A 24,327-nucleotide genomic window follows, 5' to 3' on the forward strand; every position below is an offset into this window, starting at 1 on the left:
TATGGCTTACTGCGAAACCTAATAACCCCAGAGAAGCCAGTGGAAAAGGATTTTGAAAACATAGTGTCAATCCTACAGGACCACTTAGACCCCACGCCACTGCTGATAGCGGAAAGATTTAAGTTTCACAAAAGGAACCAGCATAAAGATGAAAGTAATGCTGAGTTTTTAACGGAACTGCGCAAGCTATCGAAACACTGCCAGTTTGGAACGGGACTAGCAGATACTTTAAGGGACAAGTTTGTGTGTGGGCTTCAAAGTGAAGGAACCCAGAAACGGCTTCTATCAGAAAAGGATCTTACGCTGGACAAGGCTTTCAGCATGGCAGTATCACATGAAGCAGCAGCATGGGGCGCGGCAGAGATACAACGGAGACTGCAAGAATATGGCACAAATGAAATGTCATACGGAACAGTGAAGTGCTATCGCTGCGGCAGAACAACACACGACAATAAGGATTGCTGGTTCAAGGACCAAGTGTGCAGACAGTGTGGAAAAGTAGGACACATAGCAAGAGTCTGCAGGTCGGAAAAGAAAACCAGCAGCAAGAAATCCCCACAAGAGAAGTACAAGAAGGTACATAAGGTGACGGAGAGTAGTGCAGACGAACAGAAAAGTGATACAGACTCTGGAAGCAAGGAGCTGGGTTGTCTGAAATTACATAATGTGATCAAAATGGAAGATCACCAAACTATCTGGGTCACGCTCAAGATAGATGGAGTCCAAGTGAAAATGGAATTGGACACAGGATCAGCCCTAACAGTCATAAACTGAAGGGACTACAAGCGGCTATTCTCACATATACCCTTGAGAGATACAGAGATTGTCTTGAAGATGTACACGGGGCAAAAAGTCTACCCCAAAGGAAAAATAAGGGTGAACATTATATATAACGGCAAGGAAACACCAAAAATGGACCTATGTGTATTGCCAGATGGAGGACCACCACTACTAGGACGTGAATGGACCCGGAAGATACAGCTAGATTGGCATTCCATACAAGCACTGACTGTAGATGCCAAAAAGGATGACGACGTCACACCTGGACGACTGTCAAAAATGCTAACTGACGCACAAGAAGTGTTCCAGGAGGGACTCGGAACACTAAAAGGCATAACAGCGATGATCAAAATAGAGGAAAATGCAAGCCCAAAGTTTTTTAAGGCCAGACCGGTACCTTATGCGATCCGCCCAGCCGTCGAAGCAGAGCTGGAAGGTTTGGAACGTTCAGGAGTACTGTCCAAAGTGGACTGGAGCGAGTGGGCTACACCCATCGTTCCTGTAATGAAGAGGTCGTTGAGTAATACGCCTGGGGAACCAAAGAAGGTTCGCATCTGTGGGGACTTTAAGGTGACAGTGAACCCAGTCTTTCACACGGTACAATATCCACTTCCGCAGATTGAAGATATTTTCACCTCGCTATCTGGAGGAAAACGCTTCACTAAGATTGATCTGGCCCAGGCGTACCTGCAAATGGAGGTAGAAGAAGCCTCGAAACAGTACCTCACGATCAACACTCATAAAGGTCTCTACCAATACAACCGGCTGGTGTTCGGGGTAGCATCAGCTCCAGCTATTTGGCAAAGGGCAATGGATCAAGTCCTGCAAGGGATTCCAGGGACCCAGTGTTATTTGGACGACATCCTGGTCACGGGCGAAAATGACAGTGATCACCTTGCCAACCTGGAGCAGGTGCTCACTAGATTGAAGGAATATGGGCTCCGAGCTAATTGCCACAAATGCGAGTTTTTCCAGAAGCAGATCTCATATTGTGGACACGTTATTGATGAAGAGGGGTTACATAAGTCCCCTGAAAAGATTGAGGCAGTAGTCAAGGCTCCAGCACTGGAAAATGTGTCACAACTGAGGTCGTTCCTCGGGCTGGTGAACTACTACCATAAGTTCTTGCTGAATTTGTCTACAGTACTACACCCACTGAACACCCTACTGCAAACGGGGGTACCATGGAAGTGGAATGACAAATGTAAACGAGCTTTCCAGAAGTGCAAAGAATTGATCACATCAAAAGAGGTGTTGGCTCATTTCAACCCAGCACTACCAATTCAGTTGGCGTGTGATGCATCACCCTATGGTATTGGAGCGGTGCTGTCGCACAAATTCCCGGACGGCTCGGAGAGGCCAGTAGCCTCTGCGTCTCGGTCACTAACCTCAGCCGAGCGTAATTACGCCCAGATTGACAGGGAGGCCCTCAGCCTAGTGTGGGGAGTGAAAAAGTTCAACCACTATCTGCACGGGCAGAAGTTCACCTTGCTGACTGACCACCAACCACTTGTCTCCATCTTTAATCCAAAGAAGGGCGTTCCGGTGATGACTGCACAACGGCTACAAAGATGGTCCCTTTTTCTAAGGGCGAACCAATATGAAATAGAGTATAAGGGCACGAAACAGCATGGAAACGCTGATGGGCTATCACGCCTGCCACTGTCTACTGCGGAGGAAGCACCAGCAGTGGACCCTGTCGAAATATTTTATTCGACTATAATTGAACGCTTGCCAGTACCTAACGCGGATATAGAGAAGGAGACCCGAAATGACCCGACACTGTCTCGGGTATATGACTTGACGGTGAAGGGATGGCCAACACATGGCGACTCACTGTTGCCAGCATTCTCATCCAGAAGAGAACAGCTGTCAGTATGCCAGGGGACCTTGATGTGTGGATCCCGAGTGGTAATTCCACCCAAGTTAAGGGAGAGAGTGCTCAATGAGCTTCACGAAGGCCATCTGGGAGGGGTGAAAATGAAAAGCCTTGCTAGGGCTTATGTGTGGTGGCCGGGGATCGATCAGCAAATCGAGGACCTGACAAAGAGATGCTCAGGATGCCAGAAGGCCCAAAATGCACTACCACATGCCCCTCTACACCCATGGGAGTGGCCCTCCTCTCCATGGCAATGGGTGCATATTGATTTTGCTGGTCCATTCATGGACTCAATATTTTTAATAGCCGTGGATGCGCACTCGAAATGGCCTGAGGTGATCAAAATGTCCTCCACCACCACAGAGAAAACGATTGCAGTCCTACGGACCATATTTGCCAGGAACGGCTTGCCAGAGCAGATTTGCTCTGATAACGGACCACAGTTTGTGTCCGAAGAGTTTCGGAAATTTATGAAAAGGAATGGGGTAAGGCATTACACATCCGCCCCGTATCATCCAGCCACAAATGGATTGGCTGAGAGGTTCGTACAAACCTTTAAAAAGGCAGTAAGTGCCATGTGCGATGACAACATTCCACTGCAGCATAAGGCGGACAATTTCCTGTTAGCCTACAGAAATGCGACACATGCAGTCACCAACCAGACCCCGGCCATGATGTTCTTTAACTGAAGGTTCAGATCTCGTCTGGATTTGCTCAGACCAAATGTACGAAGAGATGTTGAGAATAAGCAATTCCAGCACATCAATGAGAAGCCGACAAGGAGCTTCAATGTAGGGCAACCAGTTTTGGCCCGCGACTACCGAACAGAGAAATGGCAACCAGGAACGATATGCACACGGCAGGGACCACTAATGTACACAGTGGATGTTGGGGAGAACATTGTGAGATGCCATGTCGACCAGATCCTAGAGTCACAGGAACGAGTCAACCCCATGTCTCGCGTACCTGGTAATGAACCCGACATACAGGTAACATCTACCCCAGAAACAGTAGCATCGGAAGCTGATGAACCAACCGACGACAGGGGGCCAGAATTGCCTCCGCACCAAGAGCAAGACACTCAGGAAAGGCGCTATCCAGAAAGGATCAGGAAGCCGCCCCAAAGACTGAATTTATAAATGGACTATTTTCAGTTAATGTTGCATGTTAAAAGTGTTAATTGTTAAATGAATGTTATGGTACTGTTAATCTAAAAGGGGAGGAATTGTAGTGTATGTACCTTTAAGGGGGGAACTACTTTTTACAGCTCCTGTATACTGTAGTACCGGCAGTGACCACACCTGTATATAAACCCTGAGTAGGGATCTGTACTCAGATGTTAAGATAGTTGTTTTCCCTCGATGTGCCGTGTGTTCCCCATTCCCTGTATAAGTGTATTTGCCTGTAATGTTATAGTGGTAACTTCTTTTAAGACTGTATTAATTTTCCTGTTCAATAAAATCTTGGTTTTTGCTTGCATCCAAACCACCTGTCTACTCGAGTTTTCTGTATCGCTGCCTGTACCTAAGTCCGGTGTCCAGAACCCAGGGGCGTGGGAGCGATTCGAACTGCTCACAAACAGTCAGGGGCATAACTGACTGGGCACACGCGCCACACCCGCCACCACCCCCCTTACATGGCTGAGGTCAGGCAAACCGGAAGAAGTCCCGCCCGACCCATTTCCAGCAGCGAAACCACCCTGGGGGAAAATCCAGGCTGCAATTTATTGTCTACTAGGAAATGTGTTATAGTCATTTCTATCTCCATGAAGAAAACAACTTAATGTACCCTCACTAGCTCTTCCTGACAGCACTGCCAAAATCAGCCACTTGCTGTGTGGAGAGTGGACAATGAATCATTGCGTTTAATGACTATTGTATATTAGTGATGTTTGGTTAATTCAGATGCTCTTTCTGTCGGAGAACTAATTTATTCTGATACGCATTCATATGTTTTATATAATAATTTTATAAGAGTGTGAGCTCACTTGAGAAAAGATGTGAAAAGAATGAAGGGGCAATAACTGAGCTTTTCTCTTAAGTGGAATCATGCAAAATATATCACTCTTATTGAGCCAAGAAATGCCACAGTGTGTCACATAAACAAAATATTAATCATATCAGTTACATTTTTATATTTTATTTTAGTATTCATTTAAAACTGATACTAGAAACAGTGTGAAGGTATGCTAGTTATTCTAATCATGTGAAACATCTATTTTGTCACGACAGCTGAAAAAGCAGCTGTTACAGATGTCAGTTTCTAACACAGACAAAAAGAAAATAAGTATACTAATACCGTCGTTTGATATGCTGGTGGCAAAAAAATGGCATATCAGGGTACATTTTTGAAGGCTTCACTCTCAGTGCAGAAAAAGTAGAAGTGCCACAAATTGGACAGTTTGAAGTCTGCTCCCATCGAGCAAGGCTCTGTGTGGGCCTTGTAAAATGTACCCATCCTGCACAAAGATGATTGCAGTCATCTGACCTGCTGTACTGTAGCTAACCTAGGATACTGAATACCTTTCAGCAGATTGATAGACAGTAATACAATCAAGGGCTTCAGATAACGTCCTAAACTTTGTTTTTCCATTGTCACTGAAGCAGTGTGTAACAAGAGTCATGATACTCTTGACAAATCATGGGGCGGTAGATCAAATAAAAATCAGTTTTTAACCTCCAGCATTACCAGCTTATTCCTTTTTTGTGACTTTTGCTTGTATTCACTGTTGCATGTATCTTAGAATACTATACAAATGCCTATTGCAGATATTGCCCTATCCAGTCATGTTAATTTTTATTTAATATCCATGCCATTATCCACTAAAGTAATCAATCAAAGATACAAAATATGCATACCCGGCTGAAACAGAACTAGTTAGCTGTACTTAACAGCTTGCTTGACCTGTGCATCAGTTCTTATGTAATTGTGACTATTTTAGTTGTACAAAAGCTGATCCTGGCAACTGCTAATCAACCCCCTAAAGAACATCAAGACTAAGCAGCTAGTAATTCTCAGCTGGTCTTGTTGAGTGCCCATCCACAGCAATTGTCTTCTCCCTCTAAAGCTTAGAATGAATAGATGGAAAAAGTAGGTAGCTTATGTTTTTTTTTCATATTTCAGTATTTGATTGCTTAGCAAAATAAACAATAATGAAAAAACAGAGCAGGAACATTTTACTGTTCGCTGGGGAAGTGACAAATCAATCAGGATTCTCATACCAATTCACTAACCAGTGGCCTCTGTAGTAAAGTGTGTGTGGATGTCATATGAAGGTAAGTTTGCTATAATGCCTTTTACAGTCAAATAGTGTGCTGACACTTTGGCCCCGATAACAACTCAGAGGCATGTTCGGAGCGGTGGTGGGGTGGGGGGCGGGTGGTTGGGTGCAATATCGAGTGAGAAACCTGAAAGAACTTTCAGAGCGGCTGTCTTTGGCATTTTATCACAGCCACCTAATTATTATATTACTTCCGGGTTTGGTGTCGAAGGTGCAGCAGCGGGAGTGGTGCAAACCCGCATGACACAATCTCAACTCCAGTAATTGAAGGGCCAATCCAAAGAAGGAATTTGAAGGATTGGGAGGTTTGTCATAGAGACAGCAATTGTAGAAGATGGACTCAGGACGCTCAAAGGTTGCACCCCATTTTAATGGCGCCTCGCTTGATGTGGTGCTGGGGGCAGTGAGGAGTTGGAGATAGATACTCTTTCCCAGCAACAGGAGGAAGAAACCTGCTGCTGCCACCACAAAGAAAGCGTGGCTGGAGTTGGCCCAGGAAGTCAGCAGCAGGAACATTGTGCCATGCTCCTGGCTTCAGTGCAGGAAGTGCTTTAATGACTTAACCAGATCGAGAAAGGTGAGTACAGTTGCACATTCGCCTACATCCTGTTATACATGTCACCCTCCCACCTCCCTCTACCTAACTAAGCCTGCTCCATCACGTCACCCCTCACTCCCACTTACCTTGCAAGCGCGCCCATCCTTCTCTTTCTATGTACTTCCTCACATCCCCACCTATCCATGCACCACTGCCACTCACCCTCATCCTCATGCAATTTGATGCCTCTCCCTGATAGCCACCCTCACCAAATGCACTGCAGCCATCGAGTGAACATAAGAACATAAGAAATGGGAGCAGGAGTAGACCATTTGGCCCCTCGAGCCTGTACTGCCATTCAATAAGATCATGGCTGATCTGATCTTGGCTTCAACTCCACTTCCCTGCCCACTCCCCATAACCCTTGACTCCCTTATCATTCAAAAATCTGTCTATCTCCACCTTAAATATATTCAATGACCCAGTCTCCACAACTCTCTGGGGTAGAGAATTCCACAGATTCACGATCCTCTGAGAGAAGAAATTCCTCCTCATCTCTGTTTTAAATGGGTGACCCCTTATTCTGAAACTATGCTCCAGGGCTCTAGATTCCCTCACGAGGAAAAAAGATCCTCTCTGCATCTACCTTGTCAATCCCCCTCAGCATCTTATATGTTTTAATAAGATCACCTCTCATTCTTCTAAACTCCAATGTGTATAGGCCCAACCTGCTCAACCTTTCTTCATAAGACGACCCCTTCATCTCAGGAATCAACCTAGTGAACCTTCTCTGTACTGCCTCCAATGCAAGTATATCCCTCCTTAAATAAGGAGACCAAAACTGTGCACAGTACTTCAGGTGTGGTCTCACCAATGCCCTGTCCAGTTGTAGCAAGACTTCCCTACTTTTATATTCTATCCCCCTTGCAATAAAGGCCAACATTCCATTAGCCTTCCTAATTACTTGCTGTACCTGCATGCTAGCTTTTTGTGTTTCATGTACAAGGTCCCCCAGATCCCTCTGTACTGCAGCATTTTGTAATCTCTCTCCATTTAAATAATAATTTGCTTTTTTATTTTTCTTACCAAAGTACATAGCATCACATTTTCCCACATTATACTCCATCTGCCAAATTTTTGCCCACTCACTTAGCCTATTTATATCCCTTTGCAGATTCTTTGGGGGGATTTTTCCCAGCCTTGGGGAGGCGGGTATGGAGGCGGGACTGTCGGGAAAATGGCAGAAACTGGGGGCGGGTACCGACCCCGCTCCCAACCCACCTCTGTGTCATCTTCCCGGGAGGCGGGTCCCTGAGTCGCGCAGGGACCCGTCTCCTCGAGGCGGGAAGGGGATTAGAGCCAATTAACTGCCGTGGGTCTGCGGGGATGAGAGGGGCCAAAATGTCAGCTGTAGAGGTGAGTGATGGATGCAAGTGTGGACAGGAAAGTATGAGAGGTGAGTGTAAAGTGTTGGAAAAAGTTTCCTTACCTTTGCTTCTTTCTGCAGACTTCACTCTTTGAGGATCCGGAGGTGCCTCATCTCAACGGTAGAGATGACAGAATGTCTGCTGCATTCTCAGATGCAGCAGCCATCCACTTTCTGCTGAGGAGAGAGGTCTTGGTGAGCCTGTGTGCAAGGGCTCACCTTAGAACAGAGATTGTCAGTGTTTGACAGCTTCACAAAGCTGTCAACCGCTGACAATTCATCTGTCGTACGCTGATGTTATCTGTCACTGGCTTTCCCTTAATTGGCCGGAGGGTGGGCTTAACAAGGCAAATCAAGGGAAAATAGCGTGGGTTGGTCAGACGTCGCTGGGGGCGGGACTGAAACCCGGAAACCAGAGGTCCCGCCTCCAGTATGTCTCCATTGAGAAAATCCAGCCTTTGTGTCCTCTTCACAATTTGCTTTCCCACCTATCTTTGTATCATCAGCAAACTAGGCTACATTACACTAGGTCCCTTCATCCAAGTCATTAATATAGATTGTAAATAGTTGAGGCCCCAGCACTGATCCCTGTGGCACCCCACTAGTTACAGTTTGCCAACTGGAAAATTACCCATTTATCCCGACTCTCTGTTTTCTGTTAGTTAGCCATACCATTACATGCCATTAGTCACTAATAAGTCTGTTCTTTCACCTGTTATAGGAGAAGAAAGCGCAAAACACAAGGGAAAGGGAGAGAACCGGAGGTGGTCCTCCACAGATTTCACAGTTAACAACTGCAGAGGAGGAAGTGCTGAAGATCAGTGGCGTTTCGGCGTCCCTGACCATCGGAGATGGGGAGATTGGGACCTCTCAGCTACCTGGTGGCAGAATTAAATATCAGTGACCCACATGTTATACAACATTCAGTCATGTTAACTTGATTTCAACAGCGAGTGAAATATTATCATCTTCATAATGTTAAGTTGCAACATTCTTACCTTGCCAGTACTAATTCATAACTTTTCTCTCCGACAGGACCTTCACTTGTACAACAGCAGTCGGTGGACCTCCTGGATGACGAATCCTCAGAGGAGCTGATTCCTTCTGAGGGTGCACCATCACAGGACTCATGCTTACCATGCACCAGGGCAGATACTCGCACTTCAGTGGGTCCAAGTAGACAGGTAGTTACATTTTCGCCTTGTGACTCACAGTTGACAAGTCACCAAGAGCAGACAATGGTAGGAGAGATAGCTGTGAAGAGTCCGCATCGCAGGGTGCTGCCCTCTCGAATTTCTGGCACACCATCCATTATTGCACAGAGAATGGAGGAGTCCAGCTTAAGCATGAGTGGGTTGATGTTGCAGGGCATTGCAAGGATGTCTCCTTCCACATAGAAACATAGAAGATAGGAGCAGGAGTAGGCCATTCGGCCCCTCGAGCCTGCTCCGCCATTCAATGAGATCATGGCTGATCATCCAAATTCAGTACCCTGTCCCTGCCTTCTCCCCATATCCCTTGATCCACACGGATAGAGTGGCCAACTCCATGGAACATCAATCGTGGCAATCAAATAAGTCAATGCAGGCCTTGATCATGGCGGTGCAGACTCTGGATACCAACATGTCTGGCGCCTTAAATAGGATGACAGACACCTTAGCCTTGGCCTTACAGCATGTCACTGATCTGCACCAAGCTGTTCTCCAGCAGAGCGTTAGGAGTAAAGTGCAGTTGGCCCATGAGAGGCGAAAGGGGACATGGAAGTGGGAGCTCCACTCAAAGCGCTCCCACTATTCACCCGTTGCCCGCCGCCCCCCCTCCGCCCACCCCCCCCAGTCAGTACCCAACATGCTGCCTCCTCTCCTGATGGCCAAGTCTGCCTCTGCACAGGTGCAGGTGGAGCAGTCTTTGGCGGGGTTCTCACAGGCTCCAAACCCAGAGGCCATTGGCCGAGCGCATCTCAACAGTCAGAGTAAGGATCTGAACAGCCTGCCTCTACCTCTGCTGAAGCTACAGGTGTTGCACCATGTAGGAGTGGTTGGAAAAGGAAGAGTAAAGCTTTGTAGTTGCACAAAGGTATGCACATGGGTGTTTGACAAAATGTTATGCTGTTAAGTTTCCGTTGTTTGGTACAATCACATAAAATGTATTAATTTGCACCACTTTTCCGTGTTGCCCATTCTTGGTTGCTGGGTGGCAGCTCTCCTTTTCAATTACTTGTTAATGAATTGGAAGACATGAATTGATGGGAACCAAAGGGGGGATGTGCAATGTGTGGTTGGTTGGTTATAGGACTACTTTGTGTCAGTAGGATTGGGGGAGGGAGGAGAATGGCCATTGGATGTGATTGATATATTGGTCCAGTGGTGGTAACTAACTGAACCTAACAGCTATAAGGGAATCCCTGGAATCCCAGGCAGCAATGTGAGTGGCTGGTGCTGCATTGGGGTTGCTATGTTCCACCTCCTCCTCTTCCTCTTCCTCCTTGGATTTGTCTGCAGATGATGTGTGCTCAGTCCCTTGTTCCTCCTGCAGCTCCAATCCATGCTGCTGCACAATGTTGTGCAGAGTGCAGCACACCACGATCATTCTGAAGACCCTGGCTGGTGAGTACTGAAGGGTGCCTCCAGATCTGTCCAGGCATCTGAAGTACATCTTGAGCATACCGATTGCTTGCTCAATGATGTATCTGGCTGTCATATGGCTTTCGTTGTACCGCTCTTGGGCTTTATTGGTTGTGTTTCTCACAGATGTCATCAGCCAAGTTTGATGGGGGTATCCTTCGTCTCCTAGCAGCCATCCCTTAAGTCTGCTTTCAGGTCCAAAGAGGTCGGGGAGCTTGGGCTACCGTTGGATGAAAGCATCATGGCAGCTCCCCGGGAATCTTGCGCACACCTGCAGAAACCATTTCTTGTGGTTGCACACCAGCTGAACATTGATGGAATGGAACCCCTTGCAGTTTACGAATACTCCTGGTTGATCTAGGCATTCGCAGATTGCCACATGTGTGTAGTCGATGACTCTCTGCACCTGTGGGAAGCCAGCCAGAGATACAAATCCGAGGGCCTGCTCATTCTGACTAGCGTCATCACAGACAGAGTTGACATAATTATCAGCCCTGGCAAACAACCCATCAGTGACCTGCCTTATGCATTTATGTGTCGTTGACTGGGAGATCCTAGATATGTCTCTGGCAGCACCATGAAAGGATCTGGAGGCAAAAAGTTGATGGTGGTCTCTTTCATAGTCACTGGTAATGTGCGACCACTGGGTCAAACAGGGAGCAGAGCTTCTTCTAGGGGGCTGCAGATGTCTGCCACCACCTGAGGCGACAACCTGAGCCTCCAGAAGCACTGCTCTTTCGAGAGGTCAAGGAAGCTGAGCCTTTGCCTGTACACCCTGTTACGTGGGTAGTGCCTCCTGTGGGCACAACTCCTCTGCTGCTCCCCTCTGTGCTGCTCCTCTCTGTGCTGACCACCTGCGGGCCTCTCCATAGCAGGCTGCTGCTGCTGGTCATCGTTCTCCTCATCTGCAGTCTAAACTAAGGCAGCCATGGTGCCACTCATCCTGATCTTGAGTCTCAATACGTCCAAAGTGCAGAAATCACCACAAGTACTCTCCACAAACCCTTTCCTAGTGCTAGGTAAGAAAGCAGCTGTGAGCACTGACTAAACTCACGCGCTCCTCCATGTTAAAATTTCCCCTTCTTGTCTGGGCCCATATATGAAGAATGGCCTCCTGGACAATCAGTGAAGGATAGCCAGTACCCATAGAATTATATCCTTACAAAATTGAGCATCTTCAGGAGAGGAAGGGAAAATTTACGGTTAAAATCATTGGAAAAAAACAGCTCCTGTTGTAACTGTAACAAAAATGAAGCAACTTTGTCTAATATTTACCTTGCTATAGGCTTCTTTAATTCTGTCACAGTACATAAAGGTTAGAAGCCAGCTTTATCCACAGAATGTTTCAGTTCATTTTCATACTATTGTTATAGTGATTGGTGTTGGACAGGTACCTGAGGGAAGAACCAAGCCATTCAATTCAAATAGAAAAGTCTTGGGAGTAATTTTAACTTTTATCGTTATCTGAAAAATGGGTGCTAGTGAATCAGCAGCCTGTTTTACACCTTGCCCAATTTTCTTTTCCCCTCTAGGATTGATTCCCTTAATTTTGGAAAGGTTTGGGGCCTTTTCTTGGGGATCAGTGGGACTTCAGCCAGCTCTCAACTGGGGAGAGTTCTGCTGAGGCCTTTTAAGGACAAAAAGAGTGGAATTCCTGTTGGGGTAGCCCAAGACCACCCCCACCCCCCAGCCACCTGACACGCCTACTTGAAGATCTGCCCATTGCCTACTCAATAGAAAATGGCAAAATGAAAAACATGGTGCACAATCCCAGTGGAACCAGGTTCTGCCTCATTTTCTAGTTGCCTGTGGAGCAATCTGTCCCAGTTCCGCCCAGGAATTATTGGAATTTTGAGCCCAATATCTCTCTCGTGGTCTAGGTCACCTCAGTGCACCAAGGGCTCTTTCCCTCTTTTGGCACCACTCTGTCTCTCCTTTCGCCCACAAGCAAGTTAACTTTCTATCCTCCCATTCATTATTCTTTTTCTCTCTTAGTATGTGTCTCATACACTTTTCTCTTTGTCATCTTTGTCTCCAGCTTTAATGTTTGTGGATAAAGAGTAACTTCCCTGAAAATTCACACGGTGAGTTGCAATTCTTTTATGTCAGTGGAAAAAGAATTGCATCCATCAATGGTCTGGAAAGATATTTACATAAAAATTCCCTGAGCAGCTGATTTGCATATCCGTTGCAGTAATAATTGGCATGAAACCTATGTAAAACTGGAGTCATTTTCTGGGATATATGAAAATTAGAACACAGTCTTTAGTAAGCCAGTTCTGTTGAAGAATACAGCAGCAGGTTGTGGGGAGTAGGGTGTGATAGTGTTGTGGTGCAGGATTCTCAAAATTAACAGAATCCCCCAAACTCGGAGAAAAACCCTAAAGAAAATGACTTTGGACCCTCGCTAAAAACTTCAGGAGGATAAATTAAATATTGGGCCTACAGAGGGAAATTCAAGGTCGAAAACCAAGATTTGTCTTTTTAAAAGGGGGCATGTTTGGGCCTGCAATGGAAGAAAAAGGCTACAACAAAGATTTGGGATCAACCTCTGTAATAGACAGTTTGAGTATTGGAGTTAATCAGTTAATCAAACTGTCTGGGGGAACTGTAAACGTCACTCAGCCCCTATCAGACAATTTACATTATAACAATAGACCCACGGAAGAGCAGTCTCCACCCAAATTACAGAACCCATCCAAAAACATGCATGAAACAAATCACTTCGCCAACCTACAAAGAATCTCAGGCCCCACAGGAAACTCAAAGTCTGAGGACAATTCACTACAATCAAGTAAGGGTTCAACAGCTCAGGAAACCATCCCAAAACCACTTCACACATTCTTAAAACTTCAACGGCCCATGGAACCATCCCGAAACTACTTTAAACAACTTAAGATTAGGAGGCTCCAATTAGTATAATTGAAAGCCTGTTTTCTAAAGACAGAGAAGTCAAGAAGTTCGAAAGACTCGTTCAGCAGTCAGTTCAGCAATTACACAGTTGCAACAAGTTTTCTACAAGCTCTACAGTTCTAGGCAGTTCTCAGGAGTTCAAGTTCGAAGAAGTTCACAGTTCTGGAAGCAGGTCAACACACAAGAAGAAACCAGAGCAACAGTTTCAGCGACCATCAGGCACCTCGCGGCAACAAGGGCCTTACGAAACAACCAACCGGGGTACGCCAGGCACCAACCAACACATCCAGCGAACCCCAAAACCGCGAACCAGCTCAACTGTCAAGGATCCGTTTGGTGAGCATTATCCCTGGTCCTCTACAGCCCAACTTAGCTAGTAAAGTGGGATTGGGAGGGGTGAGGTATTTTTCTACTGTAATTTCCCTCGTGTGTATCGAAGTGTTGCTCATTTTTATTAGAGTGTTAAGATTGTTGTGTTATATTTTCTCTCTTGAATAAAGATCAAAGTTTTCTTGCATCAAAACCAGTTGTCTGCTGCACTTTTGTCACAACCCCCAAATAAGTCCAAGGTCTAGAACCAAGGGAGTGGGAGCGATTCGAACCGCTCATAAGTCAGAGGTGAAGCTGACACACACCACCACCCCCTACAATGGTTAAGTTACTGGCCAGGTAGTTCAGAGGCCTGGACTAATAATGCAGAGAACGTGAGTTCAAATCCAAAGAGAACAAATGGATGGCTGTTCGGATACCCTTTGCATCCATGACTGGTGACTCCAATTAGAAACCCCCACACAGCAGCAGAGCGTAAATACAATGGGGCGCATACTAAATTACTCTTGAGTACCCCATACGGAGGATAAAGCAATAATTCAGTGGCATCAGTCATAGCGTTCACGAGAGCAACATTGTCCGCACTTGTTCCCACTGTGCTTTTGGGGCTCCCCCGGAGATAACAGTGAAGATGCCACTCACTCCGTGATACTCTTCCTTTGACTAAATCCCTATAGTGATGTTGCAGATGCACTGCTGCACGGAGGTACTGCAGGCTTCTCTTAGCAGACATAAAGGCCTTCTGTTCCTCTGCTGTTCCTCTTCTGCCACGTTCACTTGCTTCTTCTCATTTATGAACAGTGAATCACCTGGTATCTTTCTTCAGACTCAGAATCATAGAATCATAGAATGGTTTCAGCACAGAAGGAGGCCATTTGGCCCATTGAGCCCGTGCTGGCTCTCTGCAGGAGCACTTCAGCTAGTCTCACTTATCCGCCCTTTCCCCGTAGCCCTGCAATTTTTTTTCCTTCAGGTACTTATCCAATTCCCTTCTGATAGCCATGATTGAATCTGCCTCCAGCACCCTTTCAGGCAGTGCATTCCAGATCCTAACCACTCGCTGCATAAAAAAAGTTTTTCTTCATGTTGCCTTTAGTTCATCTGTCAGTCACCTTAAAGCTATGTCCTCTGTTTCTCGACCCTTCCGCCAATGGGAGCAGATTCTCTCTATCTACCCTGTCTAGACCCCTCATGATTTTGAACATCTCTATCAAATCTTCACTCAACCTTCTCTGCTCTAAGGAGAACAACCCCAGCTTCTCCAATCTATTCACGTAACTGAAGTCCCTCATCCTTTGAACCATTCTTGTAAATCTTTTCTGCACCCTCTCTAAGGCCTTCACATCCTTCCTAAAGTGCGGTGCCCAGAATTGAACCATCATGAATAAGAAAGTGAGTCAGTGTAGGAAGATTAATAATAAAAGACATTTGCCACACGTCCAAACTCATTCCTGCCAATTAGCGTCACAGATTCACACAAAGGACTATCTCCTCAAATAGAGACAGCTGCCTCAATATGTGCGCCACCACCTATACTGGTCCTCTCTATGGCTGTGTGTTGCCTTGGCCTTGGCCCTAAATAAAATTTATGACAATGTAAAGCAAATGCATTAAGAGCCCACATTCTATCCACATGTCAAGTTTACCTCCCTCTATATGTGAGGAGATTGCAAAGTAATGTTAATGCTGTTTGTGCTGGCACTACTTATTCTCAGTAGGGTAGCCTTTTGCTTCTTTGTTTCACCTCCTACAGCAGGACCTCCAATGATTCATCTGAAAAGAAGGGAGTCTTTCCCACTGCCCACATTGTACATACACAGCTTCTCTCAGCAATGACATTCCTTCAGGTTAATTAGCACAACCAGTCTAACCAGCAAGCAGCAAGCAGCAACCTTTAGGAACCCAATTTGGCACCCTTCAACCAACTGCAGTACAGGCCTGCCTCCCTTTGCACTATTTTCTACGTGGAGGAAGCATATAGAAATGATGAAAGGGAAAGGCTGCCCTTTCAAAAATTGGGAAGTTCAGCGCTCCCTGTTGCAATGAAAGCTAGACCCATGCCAAAGGAAAACACATTGCTAATGCTGCTAAAGGACAGTAGTCCAGATTTTCCAATGGCATGTGTGGCGGCACTAGTATTGAGTTCGTCAAAGCTTAATTATAACATTGAGGGTGAGCTCTATACCTCTCATATATATACCTCTTATTATATATGCCTCCCATTAAGAGCTTACTTGTTTGGATGCAAGAAATAGAACAGTGATGCAGGATTTAAACACTTACAGCAGCTGAAAGGGACAGGCATGCTAAAAACTGGCCTGGAAGCAGAGGCTGAAGATTTGTGACTGGAAAATGTCTGTTTGTTCTGCAGGAGGGCATAGAGCCCCCACCTTTTCTGAGGCAGCACTGGAAGTGCTCCTGGATCAAGTGAGACAGAGGAGCATGGTCCTGTTTGAGGCAGAGAAGTGATGAACTCAAAGAAATCAACTGAAACCCAGTGGATTTAATTGGCCAGGGCAGTGAGTGCCAACTCTACAATCCCATGTATGGCAATTGATTGTTGCTAAAATATTAATGACCTTACCAGATCAGGCAAAGTAAGAGGAACAAGGCAACCTTTCAAAATGACACTGTACTAAGCATGTCTGCCACTTACAATCACCCCTTCTTCACTGTGTTAATGTGCTTGAAGAGCTTACTATCAATGACCAGGGATAGCACAGGGCGTATCATACCTCCAGCCGTCAACTGGAAGGGTTCCTTCATTTGCAAACTGATATGCTTTCACCCCACTAAAAGTATATAATTACTTGGTTTATGTACCTGTTATCATTCTTATTATAGGAGTATGCTGATATGCTGACATAGAAACATAGAAACATAGAAGATAGGAGCAGGAGTAGGCCATTCGGCCCCTCGAGCCTGCTCCGCCATTCAATGAGATCATGGCTGATCATCCAAATTCAGTACCCCGTTCCTGCCTTCTCCCCATATCCCTTGATCCCCTTAGCCTTAAGAAATATATCCAACTCCTTCTTGAGTATATTTAATGAATTGGCCTCCACTGCCTTCTGTGGTAGAGAATTCCACAGGTTCACCACTCTCTGGGTGAAGAAATTCCTCCTCATCTCAGTCCTAAATGGCTTACCCCTTATCCTTAGACTATGACCACTAGTTCTGGACTCCCCGGCCATCGGGAACATCCTTCCTGCATCTAGTCTGTCCAGGCCTGACAGAATTTTATAGGTTTCGATGAGATCCCCTCTCAATCTTCTAAACTCCAGTGAGTACAAGCCCAATCAACCCAATCTCTCCTCGTACGTCATTCCTGCCATCCCAGGTATCAGCCTGGTGAATCTTCGCTGCACTCCTTCCATGGCAAGAACGTCCTTCCTCAGTTAAGGCGACCAAAACTGCACACAATACTCAAGGTGCGGTCTCACCAAGGCCCTGTACAACTGCAGCAAGAACTGACACCTGGGTTTGACTGAATCTAATGATAATCAGAAGTTATTCTCACTTTTGTGCATTTAAAAAAAAAAGAGAAGCTTGCCCATAATACCAGAGAGTGACTAGCCACAGGTGATGGATCCACCAACCTCTGCCCTCTCACTCTACAAGGACAAAACTTTTTGGACCTCCTGGGGGGTGATTGAACATGGAAAGGTAGGAGGGCAGGTGCCAGCTGCAGGTTCATCATGACATTCTGCTTCATTTCCTTGCCATTCTATTGTACTCACATTAACTTTCAGCAAAGTAGATCGTAAAATCTTCATGTCAGTCCTTCTACAGAAAGTGACATGTAAACTCTGTTCCTCAGAAACCCATTCTAACTTATCTTCACCTTCTCCTCCTTTAGATGTGCCAGACAAAGAAGAGGTAGAGGAGGCTTCCAGCAACACTAACACTTCATTGTAAATACCATCAATCACTCATTTCCTCCCAAGCACCAGCCATAGAGCCCTGAGGTACCAGGTTCGAGAGGACTATCTCTTTGTCCTCCAAGCAATTTAGGCTGGGATACAAACAAGTATCTCTTTGGGCATTAAAAATTTCATTGGTACAATTAGGACTGCTTCCTCACAGATTAGTGGCCATGCAGAGTCAGTGCCTGATGCTACTGGCATTGCAGAGATATACACAGATGAAGGGTTGTCTCTCAGGATAGCAATACGTGTGTGCTCTGCTGCCAGCCCCCTCAGGTACCTGCACAATCTGCATCCAGGCCCTCTCAGGCTCAAGCACCCGGGAGTCACCGGCCACAACCATCTCAGGGGTTCCCACATGAACAATAGCAGCTTTCCACCAGCTCTGCTGAAGCCACTAGGCAGGCAACTCGTAGGAGTAGTAAGGTGAGAAAACAATCTGTTAAGAAAAGCACTATGGGTTGAGCACTTGGGTGTCAAGATTTTAGTTCAGTCTTCTGTTTATAAATTATTTCATCACCTTTTTCACATTTGGGAGTTTGGTGTATGGTTTGGTCTCTTTTCATTGCAGCTAGTTAGTCTGCTTTGTCAAAATGTCTGTGATGTAGAGGTTGGCTGAATGGCGTGACATCTTTAATATAGAATGAAGGGAGTGGTAAAAGAGGGTAACAAGGACTGTTAATACCGAAGGTTTTCTTTTCACTTTTCAGGTGAGTGGATTGAGCAAGTCAACAAAAGTGCTGAGATCAACTGCCCCTGCCCTCTCTGGCTGCCAGGCTTTGTGCTGCCACCCCCCCCCGCCTTCTTCCGATTCTCCCTTCACCCAATTGTTTCTCGTCGGATGATGCCTCATGCTGTTGCTGTGCTTCCTCCATCTCCAGTCCTCGTTGCGTAGCAATGTTGTGCAGAATGCAGCACACAACTATGATACAACCCACTTTGTCTGGGGTATATTGCAAGGAGCCCCCAGAGCAATCAAGGAACTGGAACCTTAGCTTCAGGTTGTCAGTGGTGTGTTCAATGATGTTCCTGATGGACCCAGAGCTATTATTGTAGCTGTGCTGCTCAGGCATGATGGAGTTGCAGAGGGGTGTCAGCAGCTAGATGTTGAAAGGAGGGAGACAGAAAGCAGGGAACTATAGGCCAGTTAGCCTAACATCGGTCATTGGGAAAATTTTGGAATCCATAATTAAGGAAGTAATAGCAGGACATTTAGAAAATCATAATATAATCAAGCAGAGTCAACATGGTTTTATGAAAGGGAAATCCTGTTTGACAAATTTACTAGAGTTCTTTGAGGGTGTAATGAGTAGGGTGGATAAAGGGGAACCAGTAGATGTAGTGTATTTGGATTTCCAGAAGACAATCGATAAGGTGCCACAGAAAAGGTTACTGCACAAGATAAGAGCTCACAGGGTTGGGGGTAATATATCAGCATGGATAGAGGATTGGCTAACTAACAGAAAACAGAGAGTCAGGATAATTGGGTCATTTTCAGGTTGGCAAACTGTAACTAGTGGCGTGCTACAGGGATCAGTGCTTGGGCCTCAAGTGTTTAAAATCTATATTAATGACTTGGATGAAGGGACCGAGTGTACTGTAGCCAAATTTGCTGATGATACAAAGATAGGTGGGTTAGCAAGTTGTGAGGAGGACACAAAGGGCTAGATTTTCAGTTGCTTGCGCCAGCAGTTAGCGCCTTAAGAGAAGTGATTTTCGGGCGCTATGCGTGTAGCGCCCGGGCGCAGCGCAGTTTGCGCCCCGCCCCAAATTAAGTTGCCCGTTAGCGCCGGCGCAAAGTTTAGCGGCCGCCCGGATGCGCGCGCAGAAAATGACGTCACATCCTCGTGCAACGCCCTTTGGCCGCCCCGAATCCAAACTTCAGTCGGACCGCCCCATTGTGCGGCTGGCGTCCAGAGCGTTTGTAAAATGGAACGCAACACACCCTGGGGAGCGCAAATTAAAGGGCACTCCTCCTGCACTATAAAAGGCAGTCTGCATGTGTTGTGTGGAAGGATCCAGTGTGTTGTTGTGAACGGTGTATTTATGTTTTTTTCCTCCTCCTCCTCCTCCTCCTCCTCCTCCTCCCCCACCTCCCCCTCCTCCCCCTCCTCCCCCTCCTCCTCCCCCTCCTCCCCCTCCTCCTCCCCCTCCTCCCCCTCCTCCTCCTCCTCCTCCTCCTCCTCCTCCTCCTCCTGTTTTCCCCCCCAGACTCTGCCTTTGGAAAAAACACATGCACCCTTCCCCTTTAAGAGCTCACTGGCACCAGAGTGTCTGCCGTGCGCTGCGCCCGAGCTCGGGTGTTGCGCTCTGCACCGCCGGCTTAGCGCCTAAAGATAGTAGTGGAACGCCTCTTTTAGCGCTCCACCAACCTCTTAGGGCGAAGCCACTGAATTTCCGGCAACGGGGCGCTACTTTGGGGCGGGCGCTAAGGTTAGCGCCCCAAAACTGTCTATACTGAAAATCTAGCCCAAAGAGTCTGCAAAGGGATATAGATAGGTTAAGTGAGTGGGCACAAATTTGGCAGATGGGGTATAATGTGGGAAAATGTGAGGTTATCCACTTTGGTAGGAAGAATAAAAAAGCAAATTATTATTTAAATGGAGCGAGACTACAAAATGCTGCGGTACAGAGGGCTCTGGGGGTCCTCGTACATGAAACATAAAGTTAGTATGAAGGTATAGCAAGTAATTAGGAAGGCAAATGGAATGTTGGCCCTTATTGCAAGGGAGATGGAGTATAAAAGTAGGGAAGTCTCGCTACAACTGTACAGGGTGCTGGTGAGACCACACCTGGAGTACTGCGTACAGTTTTGGGCTCCTTATTTAAGGAAGGATATACTTGCATTGGAGGCAGTACAGAGAAGGTTCACTAGGTTGATTCCGGAGATGAGGGGGTTGTCTCATGAAGAAAAGTTGAGCAGGTTGGGCCTATACTCATTGGAGTTTAGACGAATGAGAGGTGATCTTATTGAAACATATAAAATTCTGAGGGGGCTTGACAGGGTAGAAGCAGAGAGGATGTTTCCCCTCATGGGGGAATCTAGAGCTTGGGGGCATAGTTTCAGAATAAGGAATCACCCATTTAAAATGGAGATGAGGAGGAAATTCTTCTCTCAGAGGGTTGTGAATCTTTGGAATTCTCTACCCCAGAGAGCTGTGGAAGCGGCGTCATTGAATATATTCAAGGCAGAGATAGACAGATATTTGAGCTACAGGGGAGTCAAGGGTTAGGGGAGCAGGCGGGAAAGTGGAGTTGAGGCCAAGATCAGATCAGCTATGATCTTATTGAATGGCGGAGCAGGCTCGAGGGGCCAAATGACCTACTCCTGCTCCTATTTCTTATGTTCTTATGTTTTTATGAAAGGGAATGTCATCTGATATTCTTGGAGGAGTGGAATAGTGGGGGATGGATGAATGTCTCAGAATGAAAGCATCATGGCAGCTGCCAGCGAAACTGACACAAATTTGCATGATCCTTCAGCAGTGATCACATACCAGTTGGACATTGATGGAATCACGGCCCTTCCTGTTGAGAAAAGTTCCTGGCTCATCCTCTGGTGCCTTGATAGACACTTGTGTCTAGTCAATGATGCTGAGCTGGCCACTGCTGCAAATCCTAGAGCTTTCTCATTCTGGCTGACGGCATCCATTGTGAAAGTAATGTTTGGCTCTGGCTAAAAGGGCATTGGTGACTTGCTTAATTCAGCTGTGCACTGCAAACTGGGGCATGCGGATGATGTCTCCTGTAGCAGTTTGGACGGAGCCTGAGGCAAAAAGGTTCAGGGCAGTGGTGAATTTCACAGTGACCAATAATACATAACCCTTGGTCCTACTTTTTTTTGTATTCGTTTATGGGATGTGGGCATCGCTGGCACGGCCAGCATTTATTGCCCATCCCTAGTTGCCCTTGAGAGCCGCCTTCTTGAACCGCTGCAGTCCATGTAGTGAAGGTACTCCCACAGTGCTGTTAGGGAGAGAGTTCCAGGATTTTGACCCAGCGACGATGAAGGATCGGCGATATACTTCTAAGTCAGGATGGTGTGTGACTTGGAGGGGAACTTGGAGGTGATGGTGTTCCCACGCGCCTGCTGCCTTTGTCCTTCTAGGTGGAAGAGGTAGCTGGCTTGGGAAGTGCTGCCGAAGAAGCCTTGGCGAGTTGCTGCAGTGCATCTTGTAGATGGTACACACTGCAGCCACGGTACGCTGGTGGTGGAGGGAGTGAATGTTTAAGGTAGTGGATGGGGTGCCAATCAAACGGGCTGCTTTGTCCTGGATGGTGTCGAGCTTCTTGAGTGTTGTTGGCGCTGCACTCATCCAGGCAAGTGGAGAGTATTCCACCACACTCCTTACTTGTGCCTTGCAGATGGTGGAAAGGCTTTGGGGAGTCAGGAGGTGAGACACTCGCCGCAGAATACCCAGCCTCTGACCTGCTCTTGTTGCCACAGTATTTATGTGGCTGGTCCAGTTAAGTTTCTGGTCAATGGTGACACCCAGGGTGTTGATGGTGGGGGATTCGGCAATGGTATTGCTGTTGAATGTCAAGGGGAGGTGGTTAGACACTTGCTTGTTGGAGATAGTCATTGCCTGGCACTTGTGTGGCGCAAATGTTACCTGCCACTTATCAGCCCACGCCTGAACATCATCCAGGTCTTGTTGCATGCGGGCATGGACTGCTTCATTATCTGAGGAGTTGTGAATGTACAGTCATCAGCGAACATCCCCATTTCTGACCTTATGTTGGAGGGAAGGTCATTGATGAAGCAGCTGAAGATGGTTGGGCCTAGGACACTGCCTTGAGGAAATCCTGCAGCAATGTCCTGGTGCTGTGATGATTGACCTTCAACCACCACAACCATCTTCCTTTGCTAGGTATGACTCCAGCCAGTGGAACGTTTTCCCCCTGATTTCCATTGACTTCAGTTTTACTAGGGCTCCTTGATGCCACACTCGGTCAAATGCTGCCTTGATGTCAAGGGCAGTCACTCTCACCTCACCTCTGGAATTCAGCTCCTTTGTCCATGTTTGGACCAAGGCTGTAATGAGGTCGGGAGCCGAGTGGTCTTGGCGGAACCCAAACAGGTTTTTGGTGCATAAGTGCTGCTTGATAGCACTGTCGATGACACCTTCCATCACTTTGCTGATGATTGAGAGTAGACTGATGTGGCGGTAATTGGCCGGGTTGGATTTGAATAATTTTGAATAATCAGCAAACTTGAATGCATTACACTCAGTCCCTTCATCTAAGTCATTAATATAGATTGTAAATAGCTGAGGCCCAAGCACTGATCCTTGCGGCACCCCACTAGTTACAGCCTGTTTAATGACCCATTTATCCCTACTCTCTGTTTTCTGTCCATTAACCAATCCTCTATCCATGCTAATACATTACCCCCAATCCCATGTGGGCATGAAGTAGCCCGAGAACCTGCAACTTTCTAGGAAGAGATGGGATCATAGAGGAAGCTTATGTGCAGACAGGCAGAGTGGAGCAAAACACAGTGGCCGAAATTTTCACATTGCAGAGTTTGCAGATTTGGGAGCGAGTTGGCGGTTAAAAGCGCTGAAATTGACAGTGCGTCGGGAACCCACCATCATCCTGCCAACTTCCACGTTTAACTGGGGCGCGTTTAGAAGCGCGCACCATGGACCCGCTCGGGAGAGGCGGGCAACCTCATTGAGGTAGTTAACTGCTTGTTTAGAGATCCTTAACTGCCTTTTTAACGTGACAACTTTAACTGGTTGCGCACAAGATTCACACACCTCGGGAAGCTCGCCCATGAAGGCGAGGTGGGAGCTCAGGGGCCATTGTGCTACTTCATTAAGTGACAGCTGGAAAAAGCATTTAAATGCACACACCTTACACATCATTATTAGCCTATTTTTGGAGAGATTTTGCTTTCAGGCGTTTGCAGGTGATTTCTGCAACCTCCGAAGCCACTCTCACCACATTGGAGGATTGTGCCTCTGATCTCCACTTTACCTGCCATCTATTAGTTCAGCATGGGTGCTGCTTATGCTGTCTCACCTTGAACTTCAGATTAGGACCAAGATGCGCCCCAGCACTAACAACATCAACCACACCAGCAGCAGAAGCAACAACAGCAGCAGCTGCAGCAACAACACCAACAGCAGTAGCAACAACACCAGCAGCAGCAGCAACAATACTAGCAGCCTTCTCCTCACCGACCTGATGCTCCACAGGAGAGTGGGAATCAGCGCAGGGGTACACCATGCCGGAGGCGATTCCCCCAACACTGGTTACACAGGCATAGGATGAGCTTCCTAGGCATGACTGAACAGCAGTGCTTCAGGAGGCTCAGGCTATCGCGCCAGGGCATCACAGATATTTGCAGATTGCTGGAAGAAGACCTGCTGCCCAGAGGACCTGATGGACACTCCTTACCAGTGGCTGTCAAAGTCACCACCGCCCTCAACTTCTTCACCTCAGGCTCCTTCCAGGGACCTGCAGCAGGCATTTGCAGGATCTCGCAGTCGGCCACCAACAAATGCATCACCCAGGTGACCGATGCCATGTTTCACAAGTCAGCCATTTATTTAAACTTTGCCACTGATGAAGCCAGTGTTACTGAGTGGGTGCTCGGCTTTGCAGCTCTGGCTGGCTTGCCACA

The sequence above is a fragment of the Somniosus microcephalus genome, chromosome 3 (assembly GCF_052327205.1).
Source record: "Somniosus microcephalus isolate GS21.2 chromosome 3, FLI_Smic_1.0, whole genome shotgun sequence".
In the NCBI taxonomy this organism is placed as follows: Eukaryota; Metazoa; Chordata; class Chondrichthyes; order Squaliformes; family Somniosidae; genus Somniosus; species Somniosus microcephalus.